The sequence below is a fragment of the Staurois parvus genome, unplaced genomic scaffold (genome assembly GCF_062004578.1).
Source record: "Staurois parvus isolate SC_StPar_1 unplaced genomic scaffold, SC_StPar_1.0 ptg000248l, whole genome shotgun sequence".
Classification (NCBI taxonomy): Eukaryota; Metazoa; Chordata; class Amphibia; order Anura; family Ranidae; genus Staurois; species Staurois parvus.
This window is the reverse complement of record NW_028318044.1, coordinates 1,348,758-1,374,227: the sequence shown is the minus strand read 5'-3', so window position 1 is coordinate 1,374,227 and position 25,470 is coordinate 1,348,758.

Below are 25,470 nucleotides of genomic sequence, written 5' to 3'. Positions count from 1 at the left end.
TTCTTCTCATCCTTCTTCTCATCCTTCTCCTTCTTCTCATCCTTCTCCTTCTTCTCATCCTTCTCCTTCTCCTCATCCTTCTCCTTCTTCTCATCCTCTTCTCATCCTTCTCCTTCTTCTCATCCTTCTTCTCATCCTTCTCCTTCTCCTCCTTCTCCTTCTCCTTCTTCTCATCCTTCTTCTCATCCTTCTTCTCATCCTTCTTCTCATCCTTCTCCTTCTTCTCATCCTTCTTCTTCTTCTCATCGTTCTCCTTCTTCTCATCCTTCTCCTTCTCCTTCTTCTCATCCTTCTCCTTCTTCTCATCCTTCTCCTTCTTCTCATCCTTCTCCTTCTCCTCCTTCTCCTTCTCCTTCTCCTTCTTCTCATCCTTCTCCTTCTCCTTCTTCTCGTCCTTCTCCTTCTCCTTCTTCTCATCGTTCTCCTTCTCCTTCTCCTTCCTCATCTCCAAGGGCATTTAAATTAAAGGTACAGTGTTCTGCACTAATTTAAAGGCTCTCTGAAGCCTAGAAACCCTTTTTATAAGTTAACTTCGTAGCGAATTAATTCGCATCGAATCAAATTTCTTCCTGGAATTCGCCGAATCAGCCGAATCGAATTTTTGAAAAATTCGCTCATCTCTAGATCCCATCATAATGCGGCACGTTCTACCATTTGTTTCTTCACGCGAAACCTGGAACTGACTGCGCTGGTGTACCGGGTCCATATGAATACATGGAAAACACTTTGCATGCATTTCTGATGATGAAAAAAGGCTCTGGACAGCATCTGGACATGGAACAGTTAAAAAACGCTTCTAAACGCAAACACTTATAAACGCGGTTAACTGCGTTTACACTCGTTTGGTGCTTGAAACGTTGATAAAATCTACTCCTGAACGCAAGTTCGGTGCGTACAAAAAAACAACTGTAAATTCAACCTACTGTAAATGACTGTAAATGAGGATGTGTACATGGACACATAGGAAAACATTAGGGAGAGTTCAGGGGCTGCTGAAAAAAATGCGGAACAGCTCCTAAACGTGAGTTTATCAGCTGCAGTGTACATGAGCCCTAACATGATTTCCTACAGAGCTTGTTCACATCTGTGCATTTTGAGCCCATGAGTTTCTTTTTAAAAGGGCCAGGGACTTTTTTTCCTGCAGCAGATTGTGTTTTGCATGTAATGGACTTCAATGGGCACGTACCAAAAACGCAAGTGTTGCTTTTTTGCTAATAGAAAAGTATGACAGTTCTGTTCATGTAGTGCGATTCTGATGCGACTTTACACTCAAATAGCATCAAAGTTGCATCACAGTAGTGCAGGAACCTTTTATGTAGCATGTTAGGGTTAGAGGTAATTGTTAGAGTCCGAAACCCTAATGATTACCGCTTACCCTAACCCGACCTCTAACTCTAACCGTAAATTTTAACCCCTATCCCTAACATTTACCCTAAATCTAGCTCTTAACCCTAGTCCTATTATTGAACCCTAACCCTTGCCCTTAGCCCAAACGCTAGCCATTAACTCTAACCCTTGCCCTTAACCCTAAGTCTAACCATTAACCCTAACCCTAAAATTGAACCCTAACCCTTGCCCTTAATCCTAACCCTAGCTAGTAACCCTAACCATAATATTGAACCCTAACCCTAGTATTGAACCCTAACCTTAGCCATTAACCCTAACCCTTGCCCTTAACCCTAACCCTAGCCATGAACCCTAACCCTAGTATTTAACCCTAATCCTTGCCATTAACCCTAACCCTAATATTGAACCCTAACCCTAGTATTGAACCCTAACCCTTGCCATTAACCTTAACCCTAGCTATTAACCCTAACCCTAATATTGAACCCTAGCCCTTAAATCTAGCCAATAACCCTAGTATTGAACCCTAACCCTTGCCCTTAACTCTAAACTTAGCCATTAACCCTAACCCTAATATTGAACCCTAACCCTTGCCTTTAACCCTAACCCTAGCTATTAACTCTAATATTGAACCCTAACCCTTGCCCTTAACCCTAACCCTAATATTGAACCCTAACCCTTGTCCTTAACCCTAACGCTAGCCATTAACCCTAACCCTAGTATTGAACCCTTGCCCTTAATCCTAACCCTAGCCATTAGCCCTAACCCTAATATTGAACCCTTGTCCTTAATCCTAACCCTAGCTATTAACCCTAACCCTTATATTGAACCCTAACCCTTGCCCTTAATCCTAACCCTATCCATTAATCCTAACCCTAGTATTGAATCCTAACCCTTGCCCTTAACCCTAGCCATGAACCCTAACCCTAGTATTGAACCCTTAACCCTTGCCCTTAACCCTAGCCATTAACCCTAGCCATTAACCCTAACCCTAATATTGAATTCTAACCCTTGCCCTTAATCCTATCCCTAGCTATTAACCCTAACCCTAATATTGAACCCTAACCCTTAGCCCTAACCCTAGGCATTAACCCTAGTATTGAACCCTTGCCCTTAACCCTAACCTTAGCCATTAACCCTAATATTGAACCCTAGCCCTTGCCCTTAACCCTAACCCTAGCCATTATCCCTAACCCTAGTATTGAACCCTAACCCTTGCCCGTAACCCAAACCCTAGCCATTAACCCTAACCCTAATATTGAACCCTAACCCTTGCCCTTAACCCTAACCATTAACCCTAACATGTGACTTTGGTCACATAAAGGTTCCTACACTACTTTGATATGACTTTGATGCTACTTGAGTGCCGGAGAGTGTAAAATCACAGAAAAGTGGCACTACATAAACAGAAAAATCATCCTTCTCTTTTAGAAAGAAAAACGCTGCAAAAAAGAATTGTTCAGAAATGCAAAACATGCAACACACATCAACCGCAACCTGCCAACCTGCACAGATGTGGACCTAGCCCTAAGGAGACATTCACACACCCCACCCATCTTCCGGAATTCTCCTCTTAGCCCCCCACACCCCCAACAGTTGGAGTGACCCTTTTTGGGGAACACACTACCAGCACATTTTGGATTCTCACCTAGCTGAGAATAACTTATTCAATTGCCTGTTGCCTCCTGGGATACTCATGGAGAAAAAGACATCCAAGAGGTGCTTGGATTTTGATAGGAGTGTAACGAGAGGACAAAAACATTTGGAAAACTCACTGGCTCAGGTTAGGCTGCTCACAACAGACAGGGCTACCCTACAGTGAATACCCAGCAGGTTACCAGAAAAAAAACCATGTACCAATGGAAGGGGCACTAGACCAAAGGATAAAAGAGTCCACATTAATTTACTGGTTTACTCTAAAAAAAAAAAAAACAGGCAACACGTTTCAAGGGTCAGAGGAATATCCCCTTTATCAGGGCTTCAGTTAAAATAAGAACTTGCGATGCTTTTAAAATAGGGATTTCCTGTGTGAACCTATGTAGGAAACTCAGTTGCTGTATTAGGAGAGTTACTGGCCAGAAGTATCAAGATTTTAAAGCCCTGATGACCTTAAAAAAGAGCTCTGGGCAAAATTGTGATTTTTTCCCATGCAGTGGGGCTGTGCCCATACTGAATGGGTTAAATTCTAATTTTTGTCTAGGGGTGAGTAGACTGGGGATGTACTTACCTAATCAGCGCAAGACCAGTCACTAGCGGTCTTGTTAATGGGCTGTTCCCGACATCATCATGACCATAGACCAGCTCTGGACATGAGGATGGCAGGAACAGTCCAACACTGGACATGGGGGAGCGCTGTTTTTCGGAAAATCAAAAGATTGGGTAAGTATGGCTTTTCCTTGCGCCCCTGGACAAAACAAGCAGTTAACCCATGCAGTTTGGGCACAGCTCCACTGTACTGGAAAATAGGTTATGCCTACATTTTAAACTGTGGGTTATGGTGAAATACAATAATATGTTTTTGGGTACGATATTCGCCTTCTTGAAGATCATATGGACTATAATTGCCAAGTACAAATGTTCTCATATTCATCCTATTGGATTTAGACAAATATTGGGTATCTGCGTCTCAATGGACTTTTTCCTGAACGATCAGTGTCGTCGGCTATAGCACAAAACACTGATCATTGCGTTCTGCCAGTGCGGAAGGCTTCCCACCATCAGTACTAATAGCGCTGAAGGAAGGATTCCCCCATCAGCCCGTGCAATGATGGGGGTATTGGCACTTCTTTTTTTTTTTTTCGTTCAACCCATTTCCATTGCATCTCCATCCAGAGTTAAGACATCATAAGGCTTCTTTCAAGATAAAAAAAAAGACAAATGCAACCATCACATTTAATGAAGACCCCCCCCCCCACACACACACATTTTATAAACCTGTATACCTGAATAGGGAGGAAATAAACAACGACACTTACCTATATCCTTGGAATTTTTCTGACTTTTTCATACTTACCTATTTTAGTCTTTCTTCGGTGTTGCCTGTATCCTAGTTTGCACGCCACCATTTTGAAAATGTCTGTGATGCTGAACATGTGATGTCACGTGCCTCTTCTTGCTTATGCGCCATGTGACACTACTGGCATCTGTTGGTGAAAAAAAAGAACCTTTTTCCAGGATCTCATGAGATCTCAGGGAGAAAATTTTTTCCCCAGAAAATGAATGCAGTTTTGTACGGCGCATGCGCATAACGTCATGTGGTTAATGCAGGGGAGGACTGACAACTCATGGGGCCCCCGGGCAATAGGGGATCATGGGGCCACACTCAAACCATACCCAAAAAAGCCTATGAAAGGTACTAGGGGCATCTCATGGGGTCCCCTACTGACCCCAGGCCCTCGGGCAGTGCCCGAGTACCCGAATGGTCAGTCCGCCCCTGGGTTGATGATACTGTGAGATCTCGCCATTTCGGTATGGAGTCTGCCTGAAGGCAGTGGTGGCAATGCCTTCCCAGGGGGCATCTATGTTAGAAAAAAGGTAAGTAAAGCCAGTATCTTAAAAATGCAAGTGCTGAAAGCTAAGAATACAAAGTCCTAAATATGGAATCAGTTCTGCTTTTCCCTGAAGACATGAACAAAATATGTCAGTCAGGGCTACCTGTGACGTCACCACGCATGCTCGATGCTGGGTGGTGGCGCTATGTTTTGAGTGCAATGCTTGTCCATGCCATCTCTTGTAAGTATTATTTTTATATACAACATATAGTATGTCAATTTTCGATACTGGGCCACTGAGTGTTCTAATTGTCTCCGAACATTACCTGTTGGATGATCGTGGCAATGGTCCGCTGGAGCTCTGAGAGGAGCGTTGAATTCCTACAGTGGGCTTCTGTCAGTTACCTTGTAGTACATCCATGTTGGATCAACCTCCTGTAATGTAAAGGTTCAATCATTCTGGTAAGGAGTGTATATTTTGGCGCTGGGTCTCTCCTCAAATATAGGTTTTTGGTTGAATCTGTCACCATTCCAACTTTGGAGGATTCCATATTTGAGACTCTGTTAGTTTTTGGCATTTGCACTTTGATGATTTCTTTGAGCATGTTGCACTTTATTTAATTATTGCACTGAATTTATATGAATTTTGATATGAGAATTTTGAATCCAATAGTACATTATTGATTTGATGAATTCTACAAAACATTTTCCATGAATAAATTGATTGAATGATATTTGAAGAGACAGCGCACTCACGACAGAAGTTATTTTATTTATTTCAGGTACTTATATAGCGCCATCAATTTCCACAGCACTTTACATATATATTGTACATTCACATCAGTCCCTAACCCTCAAGGGGTGTACAATCTAAGGTCCCTAACTCACATTCATACATACACATACTAGGGACAATTTAGACAGGAGACAATTAACCTACCAGCATGTCTTTGGCGTGTGGGAGGAAACCCACACAGGCACAGGGAGAACATGCAAACTTCAGGCAGGTGGTGCCGTGGTTGGGATTCAAACCAACAACCCGAGTACTGCCAGGCAGAAGTGCTAACCATTTAGCCACTGGGCTGCCATAATTTGTCCTTATTGTGGATTCCAATATTTGAGTGCTGCAGTCTCTTTATAAAATATGTGCAGGTGGTCTTTAGTTTATTTTTTAAGCAAAGCAAAAACATATTTTTAAAAACTGTTAGGTGTTCGGTGATTTCACATCAACATACAGAGGTTCGTGACCATGTGAAATTTAAGGAAAGGGGGGGGGAGGGGGTTCACTTTAACCACTTCAAGTCCAGACACTTTAACCCCCTTCCTGACCAGGCCAATTTTCAGCTTTCAGCGCTATCACACTTTTGAATGACAATTGCGCGGTCATGCAACACTGTACCCATATTAATTGCAATTCACTGTACTCTGTAACGCACTGGACACCGCAATGCACTGTATTCTGTGACACACTGGTCACCGCAATGCACTGTACTCTGTGACGCACTGGTCACCGCAATGCACTGTACTCTGTGACGCACTGGTCACCGCAATGCACTGTATTCTGTGACGCACTGGTCACCGCAATGCACTGTACTCTGTGACGCACTGGTCACCGCAATGCACTGTACTCTGTGACGCACTGGTCACCGCAATGCACTGTACTCTGTGACGCACTGGTCACCGCAATGCACTGTACTCTGTGACGCACTGGTCACCGCAATGCACTGTACTCTGTGACGCACTGGTCACCGCAATGCACTGTATTCTGTGACGCACTGGACACCGCAATGCACTGTATTCTGTGACGCACTGGACACCGCAATGCACTGTATTCTGTGACCCACTGGACACCGCAATGCACTGTACTCTGTGACGCACTGGTCACCGCAATGCACTGTACTCTGTGACGCACTGGACACCGCAATGCACTGTATTCTGTGACGCACTGGTCACTGCAATGCACTGTATTCTGTGACGCACTGGTCACCGCAATGCACTGTATTCTGTGACGCACTGGTCACCGCAATGCACTGTATTCTGTGACGCACTGGACACCGCAATGCACTGTACTCTGTGACGCACTGGACACCGCAATGCACTGTACTCTGAGACGCACTGGACACCGCAATGCACTGTACTCTGTGACGCACTGGACACCGCAATGCACTGTACTCTGTGACGCACTGTTCACCGCAATGCACTGTACTCTGTGACGCACTGGACACCGCAATGCACTGTACTCTGTGACGCACTGGACACCGCAATGCACTGTACTCTGTGACGCACTGGACACCGCAATGCACTGTACTCTGTGACGCACTGGTCACCGCAATGCACTGTACTCTGTGACGCACTGGACACCGCAATGCACTGTACTCTGTGACGCACTGGACACCGCAATGCACTGTACTCTGTGACGCACTGGTCACTGCAATTCACTTAGATTGTACGCCCCTTGAGGGTTAGGGACTGATGTGAATGTACAATATATATGTAAAGCACTGTGTAAATTGATGGCGCTATATAAGTACCTGAAATAATAAATAATAAAACCTAAAAAAGAAAACGAATGCAGCCACCACATCTAAGAGTTGGTAAGCTGCGATATAGTTACCCTATGTTCACATCTGTGCGGGCGGTGCCGCTGCGGATCCGCCGCCCACACTGGAAGACACAACCGTACTGGGAACCGAGGTTCCCGTGCGGGCTGCGTTTTCCAAAGAAGTGCAGGGACTTCCCTGCGTGTCACGCGTACGGGAGTCCATTCAAATGAATGGGTTCTCGTGCCCAAGCAAAAAGCAGCCCGCACGGCCGCATAGATGTGAACCGGAGGTCAGGGGTGAACTGACCATTTGGAAACTCGGGCACTGCCCGAGGGCCCGGGGTCAGTAGGGGGCCCCATGAGATGCCCCTGGTACCTTTTTCATAGGCTTTTTGGAGTTTGGGCAAGGACACAGGGGCCCCATGATCCCCTATTGCCCGGGGGCCCCATGAGTTGTCAGTCCGCCCCTGCCGGGGGTCAATGTTTGCTTTTGGGGTTAATACCGCTTTAATTTAGAATAACACCCCAGCAAAAAAAAGCGCCATTGAAGTATACCACATGAGTTCATGCGACTTATAGTGTGAATGGGGCCTTATTTTGTTTAAAAGGATAAAATCATAGCAAGCATTTTTTTTTTTATAAATTTAGGAACAAAACCCAATATTTATAGAGGAGAAAGCAATGAATAAAAAGTGTGTTTTCTGCATGATCGGAACAGATGATAATGTTAATATATTATGATTTATGCCGGAGAAAACTGCTGACTTCTTTCTATTAATACTGCGATTGCTGTGTACATTAGCCAGAACAGATCTTAGATGTGGGGAAGGAAAGGAAAAGATTTACTTTACAATATGATGCGGGATGTCTTCCACAACGACTTCAGCGTGTATCCTGGATGCCTCGACATGTCCTGAGCAGTTTGAATGCTCGCTCCATCATTACGTGACCTGCGACTACTGGCCGTGACCTCCGGGCACTAATTAGTTTAGTAGAGTAAAAACAACTTGGAAATGTAAAACTTCCGTAGGAGTTCAAGGTTGTATTTGGAATTGCTGTTGCCTTAGGCTCTTTTACCTTCTATACCCCAAATGATTAACTGGCCACACAAGCTCAATATCTTTTACAGGCTTCATGATGCTGGTAATTGCTACTAATACCACTAGTACTACAACTGCTACTACTGCTAATGTTCAGAATGATGTTCTTTGGGTTAGAATTACATTTTTAAATTCAGTAAAATAAAGTGAATTCAAATATTATTATTTAACCTCCCTAGCGGTCTGATTATGTCCATATTTCTGTGCTCAAAGCGGTACATTTTTTTGCATGGAAATATGTTGTTTTTTTATTGTAGGCCTGTAATTCTTAGGAGTTAGATGTTATATTTCTGCTTTTCCCAGTTCTAGTAAGCAATAATCGGCCTGAGATCAACACTATGTAACAATTTACTAATGCGATTTCCAGTGGTCTTTTATGAGAAATGTATTATTTTGTGAAGATAAACACAGTTTTTGGATTTAGCCTGTCCCTGTACCAAGATGAGGTGATGGTTTTTTTTTTTTTGTTTTGTTTTTTTTTGTGAATCTGTATGCAATGTATCTATTACTACATACAGTAGATTAATCTCCCTACTGGTCTGATTATGTCAGTATTTCTGTGCTCAAAGCGGTACATTTTTTTTGCATGGAAATATGTTGTTTTTTTATTGTAGGCCTGTAATTCTTAGGAATTAGATGTTATATTTCTGCTTTTCCCAGTTCTAGTAAGCAATAATTGGCCTGAGATCAACACTATGTAACAATTTACTAATGCGATTTCCAGTGGTCTTTTATGAGAAAAGAAATGCCCGTAGCGGATAAGGAAGAATGAAAATAGCGCGGGGCATGCATGACTAGGCCCAGAGTGGTGAAGGGGAACGGAAAGAGTTAAAGTTAGCTCCAGGGGGTTGGGAGTTGATTGTGGGATGATCTGGTTGGCAGAGGTGGAGTGTAGGAGGGGTCTGTGGCACCTTAGGGTGGGGGGTTCTGTGGAGGGGGCGTCAGTGGAGCTGGACGTGTGGAAGGACCAGAGCTTCCCTCCCGCCCTCCCTGTTTGGTTGGATATCGGGTCCCTCCCGGGGGAAGGAGAGTAAAAAAAAAAAAGGGGGTGTTATGTTGGTTCGTGGGCGGTTGTTGGTCTTTGGAGGCGGTTCTCATCTTGGAAGGTAAAACAATGGTGTGGGACCCATCGGTGGTATGGGGGGCCCGGTGGACATTCCCAGTTAACCAAGGTTTAACTGGAAGGTGGTGGTGCTGCACTGCGGACGGTATGGTTGTCCCCGAGCTGGTTGGTTGCAGCTGAAGGCCTAGTGTATAGGGTTGTCCGCAGGTGCATTTTGGATCGTTTGGGGGTGCCTTCGAAGACCAACAACAATTCTTTGGTTTCCGTTATAAGGAACGGTTGATGTATTTAAAATGTGAAGTTGTTAAGAAAAGGCCATGTTGGCCATTTTACTCCAAATGGTGTTATGTTTTTTGTAAAGTTTATTTGGTTAAGGGGTGGGGAGTAGTATGGATCAGTAATGGTGGAAGTAGGAGTGGACAAGCCTATCTATGGTGCAATAGTCATGTATTATTTTTAGAGGTGAGCGAATTATTCAAAAATTCGGTTCGGCTGATTCGCCGAATTCGCGGAATAAATTCGCTTCGAGCCGAATATATTCGCTGCGAATTTAACTTATAAAAAGGGTGTTTCTAGGCTTCAGAGAGCCTTTATATTAGTGCAGAACACTGTACCTTTAATTTAAATGCCCTTGGAGTCTGCTGGGGAAGAGAAATAATACTGTCAGTCAGTATGACATGCAGATGAGTGCCGTCGATCTTAGAATCACCGCACACTTCACTCATTTGGGCAGTCACGGGGCCAAAACCAGAGTGTGGAGCCACAGTGTGGCGGTGGAGGCAGCAGCAATGGGAGGCCATACAGCACCCTATGACAAAATGGAACCCACCAGCAGTGTGAGGAGACATTGTGGGCCATTTGTGCCAAGGAATGCGAGGGACTCCCTGCCTCCATCTCCACAGCATACTGCCACGGTGCGTCTGGGTCCTCTGTCTCCTCCTCCTGCTCCTCCACTCCTGTCCGCTGAGTGGAAAAACCACCCATTTCACTCAATTCCTGAGCACCAATGTCCTCCTCTACCTCCTCCTCTTCTTCCTGTCCTGCCCCCACAGGGGTCATGTGGCGTTGAGATCTGTGCGCCACGTCTACCGCACCCTGACCAGCCATTGTTAACAGCATTTGTTCCAGGACGTGCAACAGAGGAATGACGTCGTTCATCCCATAGTCCTGCCGACTCACGAATAGCGTGGCCTCCTCAAAGGGCCTGAGCAAGCGGCAGGTGTCACGCATGAGCTGCCAATGGCTGACATCTAAGTTACACAGGGGAGTACCTTTATCCGCTTGTAACATCAGGAAATCGGTGATGGCCTTTCGCTGTTCGTAAAGGCGGTCTAACATGTGTAGGGTTGAATTCCACCTTGTTGCAACGTCGCAGATCAGGCGATGCTGTGGAATTCCGTTCTGCCGCTGCAGCTCAAGGAGGGTGTGCTTTGCGGTGTAGGAATGGCTGAAATGCATGCAAAGTTTACGTGACATTTTAAGGATGTCTTGCAGTGGGATGGTGGATTTTAGGAACCGCTTGACAACCAGATTGAACACGTGAGCCATGCATGGCGCATGGCACAACCTTCCTTGACGCAGAGCAGACACCATGTTCTTTCCGTTGTCGGTCAACATGGTTCCGATTTTCAGTTTGCGCGGAGACAGCCATCTGTCGATTTCTCTGTTCATTACACTCAGAAGTTCCTCCCCTGTGTGACTACGTTCGCCAAGGCATACCAGGTGCAGCACAGCGTGACACCGTTGCGCCCTGCACATGTGATATGCCGGTCGGGTAATGGGACTTGGCACGGGGGTGGCGGCTGAGGACACGGCGGAAGAAGAGGTGGTAGAGGCGGACATCTTTGCTGGACCAAGGACGTGCAAACGTGGAGGCAAAAGCGGCGTGACCTGTCCAAGTTGCTGGTGCGGCTGTGCCGGCACCACGTTCACCCAGTGGGCCGTAAATGACATGTACTGTCCCTGACCGTAGTTACAGCTCCACACGTCGGCGCTGCCGTGCACTTTGGCAGAGACCGACATGCTCAACGACTGGCCCACCATCTCTTCTACATGTGAATGCAGGGCTGGCACTGCCTTTTTGGCGAAGAAATGCCGGCTTGGCACTCTCCACAGCGGCTCGGCACAAGCCATCATTTCTCGGAAAGGTGCTGAGTCCACCACTTGGAAAGGGAGGGACTGCAGCACCAGCAACTTGGACAGGAGGACGTTCAGCTTCTGCACCGTCGGGTGCGTGCTCGCAAACTGTTGTCTCTTGGAAACGGATTCCAAGAAAGACTGCTGACGGAATCCGTGAAGAGGAGTAGCAGGAGAAGGAGCATCTGAACGAGCGGAAGATGCCAACAAGCGACAACTCCCCTCAGCAGAGGTGTTGGAGCCTTGACTGGCTGATAGAGGGCGATTGACGTCGGGTGACGGAGCAAGTAACGGAGCGGGGGCTGGGGCAGGCAGAACCGCCGTATCTTTATCACGGTTTTCCCAGGCCACCGAATGGCGACGCTGCATATGCTGACGCAACGCTGTAGTCCCAACATTGGCCCCCTGGCCACGCTTGACTTTCTGGCCACATAGTTGACATACGGCTACGTTTACTTCCTCGGGCGGCTTGACGAAAAATTGCCACACCGCCGAGTAGGAAACTTTGCCCCCGCTACTCCTCACTGGCTGACTGCTACTTCCTCCGTGCACACCGGCACCACTACTGGCCGTGGTGGTAGGCTGCAGTGGAGCTGGTGCTCTACTCCGTGGCCGTTTGGCTCCACTGACACTGCTGTGACCCTGCTGCCTCCTGGGCAACCCACCGACTGTTTTGCTCGCTGGCAAGCTGGCACCCTCTTCTCCTGATGATGCCGTTGGCTGGAAACTGTACGTTTATGTCACTGGAATGCACTAATCACCCAAAAAATATTACCGCCACCCGGCGTGTAAATGGATCTAACTCTTTGAACGTACAATAGTGGTTGTGAAGCAGAAAGTCAGTTTATTGTACACAATCGGTCAATTGCAGCTTGCCGTTGGCTGGAAACTGTACGTTTGTGTCACTGGAATGCACTAATCACCCAAAAAATATTACCGCCAGCCGGCGTGTAAATGGATTTAACTCTTTGAACGTACAATAGTGGTTGTGAAGCAGAAAGTCAGTTTATTTTGCACAATCGGCAAACTGCAGCACCAACTGTGCACGCCAGCCACCAAAAAAAAAAAGGGTGTATGTCACTTTAAATTTTCAATTCTTTGATAGCTGTGGCCCTAAGTAACGATTCTGTGTCCCTGAGTAACGATTCTGTGTCCCTGAGTAACGATTCTGTGTCCCTGAGTAACGATTCTGTGGCCCTAAAGTCTCTGTGGCCCTAACTCTGTCCCTTAATACACACAGGTCTGTCTCTCTTGAATGACCGGAGGCTAATGGAGAATTCTAAGATGGCCGCGATTTATAGCTCCACCATTACACAGTGCTGGCTGGCTGCTGATTGGCTAATGCGATCACATGTCATGAATGCATTATGGGTCAGCGCGCCTTGTCTGCGCGCCTTCCCAGAGATCCCCGCCCCATCTTCTCTGTCCATTTTCTCCGTCGCCACACATGTCGCCGCCATTTTTGGGAAAATTCGATTGGTGCATCCGAATTTTGCTAATCTTCGGATTCGTCGCGAATAGAATTTTTCCAAATCTTCGGAACGAATTCCACTTCGTTATGTTCGATTCGCTCATCTCTAATTATTTTGTGAAGATAAACACAGTTTTTGGATTTAGCCTGTCCCTGTACCAAGATGAGGTGGTGTTGTGTTTTTTTTTTTTTTGTGAATCTGTATGCAATGTATCTATTACTACATACAGTAGATTAACCTCCCTAGCGGTCTGATTATGTCAGTATTTCTGTGCTCAAAGCGGTACATTTTTTTTGCATGGAAATATGTAGTTTTTTTATTGTAGGCCTGTAATTTTTAGGAATAACTCACTGAAATCTGTCCGAACAAGAGTCTAGTAAACATCCCGGGTATGATAAAATTTGAAACACGAAATCATAAATTATAATTTAATAATCATAAAAATAATATAATAATAAATTTAATTCAATAATGTAATCAAACCAAAAACACTGAAATGTGAAATATAGCGCCAAGTTTGCACATCGATGAGCTCAGTCGCAGAATCGTTTTCAGTGTCTGATGACGAATTTCCCCCACAAATCATTATCACTCAATTCTGCAAGTGGTTCTGATTTACTATCGCTGTTCTCTAGCCGGTCTAAAACCGCTTTTGACCTAAAGGGACGCTTTTTGGACTCCATGGACGTTTCTCAGTTTCCAGGCAGAAAGAACAGTAAAAATGCAGGCAGGGCGCCGGACAAAGCACTCGGGACAAAATATATGTGAAATGGTTTGATACAGGAATGTTATACTATGTGATTTTAGTGTATTGAGGGAAAGTCACATTTTTACATTTTTGAATTTCTCACCGGTTCCGTCCCCCGTACGTCCCAATGTCGCAGGGAACGGAACCCGAAGGACATGGCCAAGAGACGCTGCATGGGGGACATTGCAGGAGCGCAGGTCAAGATAAGTACTGGAGGGAACCCAGAGCAACGCTGCAGGGTATTCCCGAGTGTAGTTTGGGATTACAGCTTCTGGTACTGAAAGTTAACCCCGAGCTACACTCGGGAGTACCGCCAGGGGGGTCAATATATTATCTATACCGAGCAGAGAAAAAGATGAGCCAAAAAATTGTCGCTTTTTTTTTTTTTTTTAAAAGAATGTGGAACCATTGTCTAAGAAAAAAACCATCATTGGCAGGTAGGATGTTATTGTAGAAGAGATTTTTATGTCTTTTCTGCTGTAAAAGTATACACTGAGCCCATTTGCAATGCCTTATCTAAATATACACTGAGCCGCACATGCACAGCTCGGTGTGCATTCATGGAATGAGGCTTAGGGCGCAGTGGTCATAAGAAGTTTTACGTGCGGTCTTTGGGGCAGCTTGGGTTGTCCACCAGAAAGGAAAAAAGGCAGACAGGGGATAGTGCAGTAAGTTGGCCCAAAAATAGCAATTCGCTCAAAAGGTTGGATCATTAGGAAAAAAGAAAGAATAACATCTGTTAGGTTGCGTTCACCCTGTGGGGTAGGAACATGCAACTTTACATGTGCGCAGGTGGAGTCCTGTCTCCATGCAGGATAAATGTCGCTGCTCTTGATGCCACGGTGGTCCAAACCATAGATCCTATTACATGGTTCTCAGGTGCATGGTTGAACGAGGTGAGTTTAATAGGGTCGGAAAAAAGAAACCCTGTCACTGGTCTGATCGACAGAGGTGTCTGTTGTCAAGTGTTTCACTTTTTCAGTGTTGCTGTTTTTCCAGACAACATGGTGGCAGTTCATTGAAAACTCTTCAATCCTGGCATACTCTTCCAAGATTACTTTGTTCTTGAGGAGCTCATCAACTCTGGCATGCTCTGACCAAGATGACTTTGTCCTTGAGGAGCTCTTGAACCCTCGCATGCTTTGAGGTTATGTGATCACCTATATAAGAAGTTATTTATAATGACACATATATATATATATATATATATATATATATATACACACACACAGGTTTTGACTTTTCTATGCCTATTTTAGACTGACTGGATTGTTTTAACAGGTCAGAATTCACACATACTTTAAAGTTATAGTGTAATTGTACCCAGGAGAACTAACAATTGTGTATAATATAAAATTCTAAGAAAAATGATTGTTTACAGACTACTAAACCACAATGTTTAGCACTGGTTGGATGGCCGCCGACCAGGGGTAAAAGGGGTGGGAGGGCTTAGAAATGACACCAAAGCCCTGAGATTTTATACTTCATCAAGGATCAATTGATGTTAGTGCTGGTGAGCTACTGAATAGCTAGCCGGAGAATTCAGGGTAACTGTTAATTCCCTGTACTGCTGCTCTGCTCTGAACACTTCTATCCGCAGTTCTGGTCCCTAGTAGAGATGAACTGAGTTTGGGCTGCATTTGGTCCGATCCCAGTTCTGCAGAACCTGTAGGAAGCTGGCACAGGATCGCAACTTTGTGAGTCCAACCATCTATGCCCGGGTCACATGTTGATAGTAGGCCAGTGACGTAAATATGGTCATCATGGGTCAATAATGTCACGAGCATTCCTGCCTCCTTGTGTACGTGGATCTATGAGGTGGGAAATTCCATGGCCACATCTGATTGGACCAGCAGGGATGGAATCACGTGATAGCTTCCTATGGGTTCTATCAAACCAGGTACCTCATCTGTGGATGGATGATTTCAGAGAAGAGAAACAGTGCAGGGAATTAACTTTTACCTTCTATTCTTTGGGTTAGCAGCTGTCCTGTTGCCTGTCCTTGATTAGGTCAATTTATTTATTTCAGGTACTTATATAGTGCAGTCAATTTACGCAACACTTTACATATATATTGTACATTCACATCAGTCCCTAACCCTCAAGGGGTATACAATCTAAGGTCCCTAACTCACATTCATACATATACATATTAGGGCCAATTTAGACAAGAGCCAATTCACCTACCAGCATGTCTTTGGAGTGTGGGAGGAAACCGGAGTACCCAGAGGAAACCCATGCAGGCACAGAGAAAACATGCAAACTCCAGGCAGGTGGTGCCGTGGTTGGGATTCGAACCAACGACCCTAGTACTGCCAGGCGGAAGTGCTAACCATTTCAATGACATTGGCTATATATGGCCATATTAGGACAATGATGTCATGGGCATCCCTGCATCTGAAAGGCCACAGCTGATTGGGCCAGCAGGGATGTGACATGTGACAGCTTCCCATGGGTTCTGGGACCTCATCTGTGGATAGAAGTTTTCAGAGAAGAGCAACAGTGCAGGGAATTAAAGTGGTAGTCAAACGTCTGGGATGGTAATGTCGTAATGTGCTAGTACTGTATGCTTTGCAAGCTAGCACATTATGAAAGACTTACCTGAAAACGATTCTCTCCAGCGGTGTGCTGCCACCGCGGCAGAGGCTTCCATCTTCACCTGGTCTTCCTTCTAGGTTCGTGGGCTCTGGCCGCTTGAATGGTCGTGCAGCGATGACGTCACTCTCTCAGTACAGAGCTCTAAAGCATTGGCACAGGTATGCCGTTCCTTCAGAGCACATGCAATGGTTTTGTTTCTGGTTGCAGAGACACTGAGTATCTCCTAATCGGTGAAGATTTAGGAGATATTCCTTGAACCTACAGGTAAGCTTTATTATAGAATGTCCAACAGTGCAGGGGATTTATTTATTTCAGGTACTTATATAGCGCCGTCAATTTACGCAGCACTTTACATATATATTGTACATTCACATCAGTCCCTAACCATCAAGGGGCGTACAATCTAAGGTCCCTAACTCACATTCATACATACACATACTAGGGCCAATTTAGACAGGAGCCAATTCACCTACCAGCATGTCTTTGGAGTTAACTTTCACCTTTAATTCTCTGGCTTAACAGCTGTCCTGCTGTCGGTCCTTGATTTAAAGTGTTACTAAACCCACAATAGTAAAATCAGTCTGTAGATGCAGCAAAGCATGCTTGTTATACTCACTGGGAAACTTAAGGGTTTACTCCTCCACATTGTGTAAAAAGGCTGTTTGATCTTATCTTCTCTGCCTTCTTCTACAGTCCCCAATCCATCTGCTGATAGCACAGAGCCTTGGGGGCAAGCTGCACATGCTCAGTTTGGTGTGTATCGCTAGGGAGTTGTTTTTTTTTTCTTGGGAGAGTGCATGTGATCAGCACAGGGCCAATCGGTTCTGTCCAGACAGAGGGTCAGTGGTTATGCAGCCTCATAGGACAGTCAAAGGAAGACGAAAACTCCTCCTACAAGCTTTAATCAGTGCTCTGCTGGACACTGATAGAAGTCACAAGACTGCTCTAACTGCTGATGAGCAAAGGTATTTAACAGTTTATATTTACTAAAATAATTGCATTTCCATGTTCTGTGTACTGTGGGAGACCAGATATAGTGAATGCAGAGTCCGGGGAAACCGAATATAGTGAATGCAGGGTCCAGGGAGACCAGATGTAGTGAATGCAGGGTCCGGGGAGACCAGATGTAGTGAATGCAGGGTGCGGGGGGACCAGATATAGTGAATGCAGGGTCCAGGGGGACCAGATATAGTGAATGCAGGGTCCGGGGAGTCCAGATGAAGTGAATGCAGGGTCTGGGGAGACCAGATGAAGTGAATGCAGGGTCCGGGGAGACCAGATATAGTGAATGCAGGGTCCGGGGAGACCAGATATAGTGAATGCAGGGTTCGGGGAAAGCAGTTATAGTGAATGCAGGGTCCAGGGAAACCAGATATAAGGCATGCAGGGTCCAGGGAAACCAGATATAGTGAATGCAGGGTCCGGGGGAAACCAGATACAGTGAATGCAGGGTCCGGGGGGATCAGATATAGTGAATGCAGGATCCAGGGGGATCAGATATAGTGCATGCAGGGTCCAGGGAAACAAGATATCGTGAATGCAGGGTCCGGGGAGACCAGATATAGTGAATGCAGGGTCCGGGGAGACCAGATATAGTGAATGCAGGGTCCGGGGAGACCAGATATAGTGAATGCAGGGTCCGGGGAGACCCGATATAGTGAATGCAGGGTTTGGTGAAACCAGATATAGTGCATGCAGGGTCCAGGGAAACCAGATATAGTGAATGCAGGGTCCGGGGGAAACCAGATACAGTGAATGCAGGGTCCGGGGGAAACCAGATACAGTGAATGCAGGGTCCGGGGAGACCAGATATAGTGAATGCAGGGTCCGGGGAGACCAGATATAGTGAATGCAGGGTTTGGTGAAACCAGATATAGTGCATGCAGGGTCCAGGGAAACCAGATATAAGGCATGCAGGGTCCAGGGAAACCAGATATAGTGAATGCAGGGTCCGGGGAAACCAGATACAGTGAATGCAGGGTCCGGGGAAACCAGATACAGTGAATGCAGGGTCCGGGGAGAGCGGATATAGTGAATGCAGGGTCCTGGGAGAGCGGATATAGTGAGTGCAGGGTCCGGGGAGAGCAGATATAGTGAGTGCAGGGTCCGGGGAGAGCGGATATAGTGAGTGCGGGGTCCTGGGAGAGCAGATATAGTGAATGCGGGGTCCTGGGAGACCGGATATAGTGAATGCAGGGTCCTGGGAGACCAGATATAGTGAATGCGGGGTCCTGGGAGACCAGATATAGTGAATGCAGGGTCCTGGGAGACCAGATATAGTGAATGCAGGGTCCTGGGAGACCAGATATAGTGAATGCAGGGTCCTGGGAGACCAGATATAGTGAATAGGGTCCGGGGTTTTGGAACACTTTAGATACTATAATTTTTGGATCAATTACACTATTTTCCCAGTTGACAATGCCAAGTGGCACAGTGAGATTGATGGGGAGCTCCATCAAAATTCTGCTCTGGGGCCACACGACTTATAATTAAACACTATAAGAGAGCGCACGTAGCCCACAAAACCAGTCAATCCTTTAGAACTCAAACCAGACCTCGGATCCCACCGTCCACGTAATGTAAGCCTGCCATTGGCCTTTTACGACTGCATCCGGGACCAAAATGTTTCCACCATCTTTATTTTTAGCTTTTTCGCTAAGTCACCGACATTTTGCAATAGAAAAACAAAAAAAAAATCCTTCGGTTTAGTGCGATGCCAACACGAGTGCTCGTGTTTAAGCTGGCACATGTTACCAATTTCTTATGCCTCCCTCGTGTAATTGTGAAAAGAAGTGGAATTATTCGGAGCAAAAGTGCTGAAAAACAAGCGGAGTGGCGTAATAGCACATCTGTTTTTATAAGAAATTGTGGATCCTGGGCTCTTTTTTTTTTTTTTCTTTTTTTTCTTTTTTTTTTTTTTTTACTCCGTGTGGTATTTTACCACCACATGTCTTTAATCCTACATCTGGGCATGTTGTTTTATGAAATATTTCCCACAGATGATGTCAATTATAATTTTTCTCCTGGTCGTCAATTTACTGACTTTTGGAATAAGACTAAATGAAACAACCAAAGAAGGAACAACTTATGTGGTCTGAGCCCTGACAAAATTATAGCTTTGTGATACACATCTAAAATCAATAACTCTGTTAATTATTAGCAGAAAACTCGCTGGGTTTAAGAGCAGAGATGTCTTCAGTCTTCTGCAGATGTTTGGCTCTGACCTGCATTCTTGTTTGCTGTGTATTTACTAGCAGATGTTCACCCTTATATTTAATACCTCTTGTATTAGCGAGTGGTGTGTCTAAACTGTGTGCCGTGTTTCCAAGCCATCTGCCAGCAATACAGGTGGAATGCTTTAAAGCTTTTTTTTTTTCTTTCGGTGATTAAAATGTACTCGGTACACCTATTCACGTTTAACTCAAGAATGTTCTGAGGAAGAACTGAAATAGACCCATTCAAAAGTCCACTATGTGATAAAGCCAAAGCGTATAGCACTGTTACATTGGTCCAGATTGGACCAATCCCTGAGCCAGCATCTCGGTCCAGGAAGTTCATACGTTCTTGAATAATGCCGGAACATAGCTCTGTCCTTCAGGAGAAAAAATGGATTAGGGTATTCCTGGGGTGTTACAACGCTTCCAGAACCCCTGCCAGTACTTTTAATGGCATTCCCAGAACCCCTGCCAGTACTTTCAGCATCCCTGCCAGTACTTTCAATGGTATTCCCAGAATCCCTGCCAGTACTTCTAATGGTACTCCCAGAATCTCTGCCAGTAAATCTAATGGCAGTCCTGGAACCCCTGAGAGTACATCCAACGGTACTCCCAGAACCCCTGCCAGTACTTCCAATGGTACTCCCAGAATCTCTGCCAGTAAATCTAATGGCACTCCCAGAACCCCTGAGAGTACATCCAACGATACTCCCAGAACCCCTGCCAGTACTTCCAATGGTACTCCCAGAATCCCCACCAGTACATCCAATGGTACTCCCAGAACCCCTGCCAGTACATCCAATGGTACTTCCAGAATCCCCACCAGTACATTCAATGGTACTCCCAGAACCCCTGCAAGTATATCCAATGGTACTCCCAGAACCTCTGCCAGTGCTTCTAATGGCACTCTCAGAATCCCCACCAGTACTTACAATGGTACTCCCAGAATCTCTGCCAGTATATCTAATGCTACCTTTAGAATCCCATCCAGTACATCCAATGGAACTCCCAAAACCCCTGCCAGTACTTCCAATGGCACTCCCAGAATCCACACCAGTACTTCGAATGGTACTCCCAGAATCTCGCCAGTATATTCAATGCTACCTTTAGAATCCCTGTCAGTTCTTCCATTGTCCTGGCATGCTGTTCCTACTGCCAGCATCTTGGCGATCCTGCAATCGTAGCGAGTGGTGTGTCTAAACTGCGTGCTGTGTTTCCAAGCCATCTGCCAGCAATACAGGTGGAATGCTTTAAAGCTTTTTTTTTTTTCTTTCGGTGATTAAACTGTACTCGGTACACCTATTCACGTTTGACTCAAGAATGTTCCGAGGAAGAACTGAAATAGACCCATTCAAAAGTCCACTATGTGATAAAGCCAAAGCGTATAGCACTGTTACATTGGTCCAGATTGGACCAATCCCTGAGCCAGCATCTCGGTCCAGGAAGTTCATACGGTTCTTGAATAATGCCGGAACATAGCTCTGTCCTTCAGGAGAGAAAACAGATTAGGGTATTCCTGGAGTGTTACAACGCTTCCAGAACCCCTGCCAGTACTTTTAATGGCACTCCCAGAACCCCTGCCAGTACTTTCAATGGTACTTCCAGCTTCCCTGCCAGTACTTTTAATGGTATTCCCAGAATCCCTGCCAGTACTTCTAATGGTACTCCCAGAATCTCTGCCAGTAAATCTAATGGCACTCCCAGAACCCCTGAGAGTACATCCAACGGTACTCCCAGAACCCCTGAGAGTACATCCAACGGTACTCCCATAACCCCCGCCAGTACATCCAATGGTACTCCCAGAACCCCCGCCAGTACATCCAATGGTACTCCCAGAATCCCCGCCAGTACATCCAATGGTACTCCCAGAACCCCTGCCAGTACATCCAATGGTACTCCCAGAATCCCTGCCAGTACATCCAATGGTACTTCCAGAATCCCCACCAGTACATTCAATGGTACTCCCAGAACCCCTGCGAGTATATCCAATGGTACTCCCAGAACCCCAACCAGTACATCCAATGGTACTCCCAGAACCTCTGCCAGTGCTTCTAGTGGCACTCCCAGAATCCCCACCAGTACTTACAATGGTACTCCCAGAATCTCTGCCAGTACATCCAATGGTACTCCCAAAACCCCTGCCAGTACATCCAATGGTACTTCCAGAATCCCTGCCAGTACATCCAATGGTACTCCCAGAACCCCTGCGAGTATATCCAACGTTACTCCCAGAACCCCAGGCAGTACATCCAATGGTACTCCCAGAACCTCTGCCAGTACTTACAATGGTACTCCCAGAATCTCTGCAAGTATATCTATTGCTACCTTTAGAATACCATCCAGTACATCCAATGGAACTCTAAGAACCCCTGCCAGTACATCCAATGGTACTCCCAAAACCCCTGCCAGTACTTCCAATGGTACTCCCAGAATCCCCGCCAGTACATCCAATGGTACTCCCAGAACCCCAGCCAGTACATCCAATGGTACTCCCAGAACCCCTGCCAGTACTTGCAATGGCACTCCCAGAATCCCCACCAGTACTTCAAATGGTAATCCCAGAATTTCTGTCAGTATATCCAATGCTACCTTTCGAATCCCTGACAGTTATTCCAATGGTACTCCCAGAAGGCCTGCCAGATCTTTAAAGTGATTCTATAGGCTTATTTTCGTAAAAGAAAAAATAACAAACATGTCTATACTGACCTGCTGTGTGCAGTGGTTTTGCAGCAGCCCAGATCCCCCTCTTCTCAGGTTCCCCCGCCGGTGTTCCTGGTGCCTCCCTCCTGTCGGGTGCCCCCACAGCAAGCAGCTTGCTATGGGTGCACCATCTGCTCCATGTGTCCATTCACACACGGAGCCGTGACTCAGCCCCCTCTCTTTCTCATTGGCTCACTGGCTGCGACTGACAGCAGTGGGAGCCAATGGCTCCTGGTTCTGTCTCAGCCAATGAGAAGAGGGAGTCCCAGGATTGCTGAGAGTCCAGTGCACATCGCTGGATTGCGAGGGGGCTTAAGTATTAGGGAGGGCTGGGGGGGATGCTGTAGAAGGGTTTTTTTACCTTCATGCATAGGTTCATGCAAAATCCTTGACCTTTTACAACCACTTTAAGTGGTATTCCCTGAATGCCTTACAGTACTTTCAATGATACTCCCAGAATCCCCAGCAGTACTTCCAATGGTACCAGGCGGGGACTAGCTATAGGGTACCAGGGCCGTCGGGCTGCATGTCTTAAGAAGAGTTGGTTAATGAGACATGCTTGGCCGCCACGGGTGCATGTGCCGGGAGCAGCAGAAAGAGTCTCCATTCCCCCACCCACTGAGCCGCTTCATGGCAACCTGGGCCAACACTGAACCAAAAGTCCCAATTCATGCATGCCCCCCGCTGCCGCCGGTCACCTGGCAACCTGGACGCCAGAACACCAAGACAGGAGGAAGGAGAAGCCAAAGCTTTACGCACCATCCTGCCAAGGATCAATTAGAGCAACCCGCATCTTGCTGATTCATACTATTTTCAGGACTCCATCATCCAAACCAGAGTTAAAAGCAAGACAAAAAAACAGCATCACATGGCAGCTCTGACTTAAATTGGCCCCAGTCTGTCACATTAAACTAAAAAAGGTGATGTGATTGAATCCACACATTCTGGAACCTCAAATCCCATCACTATCCACCCCTCAAATGCCCACCTCCCCCCGGATTTCACTCCAGTCTAGTGGTCTTTTTTATTGTTTATTGCAGAACATGGACAACAGTGCAGGAAGGAGGGTTCAGGGTGCAGGGGCACAAAAAACACTCTGAGGACAGCTTTCTTAACCACTTCAGCCCCAAGCCGTTTCTGGTTTCTATTTTTTTTAAAGCAGTGGACCTAGAGAATAAATTGGTGTTTTTTTTTATTTTTTTAATGTCACACAATATTTGCGCAACGGCTTTTTAAATGAAAGTTTTGGGATAAATACATTTTTTTCAATTGTACTGCAAAAATAAACACAATAAAAAACCCATTTTTTTTGTAAAATATAAAAGATGATGTTATGCCTAGTAAATAAATACCAAACATGTCACTCTTTAAAACTGCGCACACCCGTGCACCGGCGACAAACGGTGTAAATGTTATTATTCATCGGTGACACTTCAAAAGCCTTTATAGGTTACCACTTTAGATATACAGAGGAGATATAGTGCTAACATTACTGACAATGATCTGACGATCACGGCGATACCTCACATGTGTGGAACGTTTGCTGTTTGCATGTGTGCAGGACTGACACGTGTGTTCGCTTTTTCGTGTGAGCACGGGGGGGGGGCAGGGGCAATTACATTTTTTCTGTAATTATTGATTTTTTTTAGTTTTTACACTGTCACTTTGAATTTTTTTTTCGTAATCACTTCTATTGCTGTCACAAGGAATGTACATGACAGATATTTTTATGGAGGGATCTGGGATCTATGAAACTCCAAATTCCTCCTCTGCCCTTGAAAGCATTCAAAACACCAAGATCTGTGTTTTTGAATGCTTTCAGATTTTTAAAAATGGTGCCGAACATCTCCGAGTAAACCAGAAGTGATGTCAGGTCATCAGTTCCAGTATACAATAAAGGAGAGCCGATCAAAGCCGATTCTGGCTTTGTTTGGCTGTCCGGCCAGATGGCCACTGGCTGGTTGCTGATTGCTTGTACAAGAGAGCCGACTGCTGGCTCGAAAAAACAGTACTGGGGCAACAGGACTGACAACTCATGGGGCTCCCGGGCAATAGGGGATCATGGGGCCCCTGTGTCCTTGCCCAAACTCAAAAAAGCCTATGAAAAAGGTACCAGGGGCATCTCATGGGGCCCCCTACTGACCCCTGGACCTCCGGCAATGCCCGAGTTTCCAAATGATCAGTCCGCCCCTGTACTGGGGTGATGTCTGCAGCTACAGGCATCACTACGGTACACCCACGAAACTCCAGTGATGTACGGGTACATCGCTGGTCCAGAAGTGGTTTAAATCTCAGCATTAACAGGCCATTTATCAGCAAAGTAGGGTCTCATCTACACGGGCACTGAGACAGGCAAGTGGGTACAGGTGGCTTGCCCCAAATGAAGACAGTGTGTATTTAGGGCCGCCCAACAGCACACACATGCCTGTCCAGTTGGAGCATCCCCATACACTCGGATGGACTATTTGCATGCAGAACTTGGCAGCTCAAGCTGCAAAAAAAGCACATGCCCCATTTACAGACTTTGGGTCCCATTGCCCGCGCTACTGACAATAAGGGGACAGCCAAAAAAAAACAGTAACCCTATGAGCGCAGTCACTGTCTCTCTGTAGCTCCATATGGCATCTGACCCTCAAACAAAAGGTTCCACAATACCTGAAGCTGTAGGCGACGTGTCCTTCTAACATTGTTCAGAAGGCAGCTTCTGCCCAGCTCCCCAACAACACTCTTCCGTGAGGGATCCCTTCGCCAGTCCAGCTTCAAAAGGTGTCTCTTCCTCAAGCCCAAAGCTGGAGCCTAGCACATGCATAGACCTCCTCTAGAGGGAAGCCCCAGACAAAGAGCATGATCTGCTCCTCCAAATATTTATCCGTTCCCAGCCATACAGTTAGGTCCATATATATTTGGACACAGGCACAATTTTAGCTTTTTCAGGTATTATCCAAAACATATTCAAGCTATAGTTATTGTCCAATTACTTTTGGTCCCTTGAAAAAGGGGGGATGGCTTCTCTGAAGAACTGTAATTCCTAAACCCTTCCTCCAATTTGGATGTACATACC